The sequence below is a fragment of the Jaculus jaculus genome, chromosome 2 (genome assembly GCF_020740685.1).
Source record: "Jaculus jaculus isolate mJacJac1 chromosome 2, mJacJac1.mat.Y.cur, whole genome shotgun sequence".
In the NCBI taxonomy this organism is placed as follows: Eukaryota; Metazoa; Chordata; class Mammalia; order Rodentia; family Dipodidae; genus Jaculus; species Jaculus jaculus.
Window position 1 is genome coordinate 61,827,998 of NC_059103.1, and position 4,036 is coordinate 61,832,033.

Below are 4,036 nucleotides of genomic sequence, written 5' to 3' on the forward strand. Positions count from 1 at the left end.
CACCAGCATTCAGTAGACAAATTAGTTCCATGAAGTCAATTGACCAAGTGTAGAACCCTTTTGGAATGAGTACATATAAAGTGTTCCAAGACACAAGATCAAGACTTCTTCAGAAAAGCACATAGATTTGAAAGCAATAGAATCAAAACTCCTAAAAATGAAAGAATGAATGTACCAATTAAAGGTAAGGTATTTTAAGTGAGATAACCTTATTTAAATAAGCATGTACAGAAAAAAATAATGGATGGATTTGAATAATGTCTCCCATATGAATCAAAAGTTTACCTACTAGAACACCTGTCAGAGGTCATCTATGTCTAGTATGAAAACCAAACGAAAATAACAGAAAAATAAAAACAGAGTTAAGGCAATGTTTGCCAAAATGTTTAGCTTTTTTGGGGGGGGGGGGGAAGTTCAAGAATCTCAGTGAGTTCTAAGAAGGATAAATCCAGACAGCCAAACCTCATCTTAATCCCATCTCAGTAAAACTACCAAACCAAAGACAAAGGTTTGATCTTCACTAGTGGATGGGGTATCCTAATAGACATCTCAAATGGACAAGGTACCAACCCCTGCTTGTTTACTTAGTACCAAAACTAGTTAGATATAAAGTGAGCTGACCTCTACCCAACCCTGTTGGAAATGAGGTAAGTACCAGCATGAGCCAGGTAGAAGTGTGAAGAGAGCCCTTATGGTTCCCTGTGTGTTCATTTTGCTGGTGGAAGGGCTTCATCCCAGTGCTCACTGCCTGTGTGTCACTTCATGGCTTAGTGGTTAGCACATTTGTCTGCAAAGCCAATGTTCCCCAGGGCCCATCTAAGCCACATGCACAAGTTGCTGAATGCATCTTGAGTTCTTTTGCAGTTGCTGGAGGCCCTGGTATATCTGTTCTCTCTCCTGCCTCTTTTCTTCTCTCTCTCAAATGAACAAATAAAAACAAAATAATTTTAAAAAGAAAACATAGACTTGCTGGAGAGCTAGCTTCACAATCAGCAATGCCTAAGAGTCACCTGCGGAGTCCCTGCATGTAACCAGCACTAAGCTGACTCTTCAGCAGCATTCTCTCTACTGTCCCTGAGCAAAACCGCCCACATTTTTTTTTTTTCTGCTTTTGAGACAGGGTCTTACCATGTTGGCCAGATTGGTCTTGAACTAATGGTCTTGTTTTAGCCTCCCAAGCATTTAGGTTAAACATGTGAGCCACTATGCCATGTGAGCAGCACTTTGTGTATGTGTATGTGCTTGGATTTGGTGATGTGGGCACAGGTGTGCATATGAAAGCCAGAGGACAACCTTAAGTGCTGTTCCTCAGGAACTGTCTACTTTTTAAATTTTTATTGACATATTTTATACATGTACATAATACATTTTGCTAAAAATCCCTCCATTACCTTCTTTTGTCCCCTCTCCACCATCCCTCTTATACTCAACCCCTTCTTCTTTCTAACTAGTACTTTTTCTACTGGGATGGCTTTTAATTATTTCTTTTTGCCCTCTTATATCATCTATGAAGACTGTTGGTGCAGCCAACAGCATATTGTGCAGGTCTTGTTCAGGCAAAGGCAGGCCCTCTCAAGTCACAAATACAACAGCTTCTTTGTGTCCTGAAGAAAGCATTCAAGGAACTCCACCCCAGTGCTCTGTCTGTAACATTCTGTCTGCCTATCTCCATCTAAAAAAAAAAAAAAAGTTTCTTATTTATTTATTTATAAACAGAAAGAGATAGAGAAAAGAGAGAGTAACAGACAGAATGGGTACAGGGCCTCCAGCTGCTGCAAATGGGCTCCAGACATGTGTGCCACTTTGTACCCTTTGCTGTATATGTGTACTAGGGTATCAAACCTGGGTAGTCTGATTTTGCAGGCTGGTCCTTTAAACCCTAAGACATCCCTCCAGCCCTTGTCTGCTTTTCTTTGGTTTGTTTGTTTTTCAATGTAGGGTCTCACTCTAGCTCAGGCTATCCTGGAATTCACTCTGTAGTCTCAGGGTGGCCTCGAACTCTTGGCAATCCTCCTACCTCTGCCTCCCCGAGTGCTGGGATTAAAGGTGTGTGCCACCACACCCGGCTTTTCTTTGTTTGCTTTTTTTAAGACATGGTCTCTCATTGTCCTGAAGCTCACCAATTAGGTTAGACCAGCTGACCAGTGAACCTTCAAAATCTACCTCTCCATTTCCCCAGTATTGGGATTACAAGCAACTGCCATTGTATCTGGATTTTTATTTTATTTTATTTTTTTAATTTATTTATTGGGTTTTCGAGGTAGGGTCTCAGTTTAGCCCAGGCTGACCTGGAATTCACTATGTAGTCTCAGGCTGACCTTGAACTCACAGCGATCTTCCTACCTCTGCCTCCTGAGTGCTAGGATTAAAGGCATGTGTCACCACACCTGGCTGGATTTTTATTTTAAACATGGGTTCTGAGGATTAAACTCAGGTCCTGGTTCTCATGCTTACAAGATAATTACTCTGCTGATTGGGTCATCTCCCTATCCTGCAAAGCTCCTTTTAAGGATAATGATGACCCTGCACCTGGCTCAACCTCTGTACATGATCTAAAGTAATAGGTAAACCATGAGGATAGTAAATTTGTGTTATTTTATAAAAAAAAAATATTAAGTAGAAACTTTGTATGGATACATCATTTCTCTCTACCCTGCCCCCACTCCCACTCATGGCCCACCTTAGTGGGATTACTGATATTCATAATGGAGTTGTGTGTTATGAGTTGTGAGAGCTGTAGCCAGTCATTGTGTGGTAGGGGCAATGTCTCTGGGATAGCCCTCTCACACTGTGGCTCTTAAATTCTTTCTTCCTTCTGTTCTGCAGAATTACCTGAATCTTGGTGGGTATAAGTCTACTTTAGTGTTCATCTCTCAGAAGCTTCAGTATTTCTTCCTTGGTCCATTTTGAGTATCTTCAGTGTCTGTTTCCATCACCATGGCTCAGGTTTTCAGGCTCACCATGGAAGCAGTATACTTGCTCATCTCACTAATTCCTCTGTGTTTTCATCTGGCCCCTGGCTGATGAGTGAGAGGTGGTTCATCTCCTGCCAGGGAGTCAGTTATCTATTCTTGTTGTTAGATTTTGGTTATTGCTGTTTTCTTAAAAAGAAAGACAGATTCTCAAATGTAGAATGAGATCCAAGTCAGAATTTATACTTTTATGTTCCTCTGCAAGTTTGTTCATGTCTAGCCTGTGAGAGTTCAGCACCTATAAGAAAACAATAATGTCTTGGGCTGGAGAGATGGCTTAGTTGTTAAGGCACTTTGTCCGTGAAGCCTTAAAGCCCATGTTTGATACCCACATCTAACATAAACCAGACACACAAAGTAAGGCAAGTGCAAAGTCACACATGACCACTAGATGGCACACATGTCTGTAGTTCTATTGCAGAGGCTGAGGGCATGGTGTGCCAATTCTCTATCTCTCTTCTCTCAAAAAGATAATGTACTAACAAACTTCAAATTTATATGCAAACTTAATATGTAGTTTCTTAGATTTGATAAGAAAATTGGGCTTTGCAATGATTTTTTTTAGATTAATTAACTAATTATTTTATGAGTTGTTATTTTTGTTTTTGACAACTGTAGCAGATAGCTTCAGGTTCCCTGAGATGAACTTCCAGACCAGGCACAGTTATGGAGGAAGGGATATTTATTGAAGCTAATAGACCCAGGGGAAGTTCCATAATGACAGAATAAACTGCCCTGCTTCAGAAGTTGGTACTGAGGAGTGGGCTGATGTGAACCTGACGATGTGGATGTAGGTCTTTTGGAACTTTTGTTTTGGAGGAATGGGCATGGACTTAGTACTTGCAACTTGAAGATCCTTCTGGAGTGGTAAGCCAAGTTTATAGATTATGCAGATGACAGTTTGAGAGTGCCAAGTGCAGACAATATTGAACTTCAAGACTTGACTTATGAGCTTTCTAAGGGGAAGGAAAGACTACAGAGAACTTTGTTGGAACTGAGATAGTGGCATAAGGGCTGGCTGTATTCTGCTGCCCAGGCCCACAGAGTTTGATCAACTTAAAGTT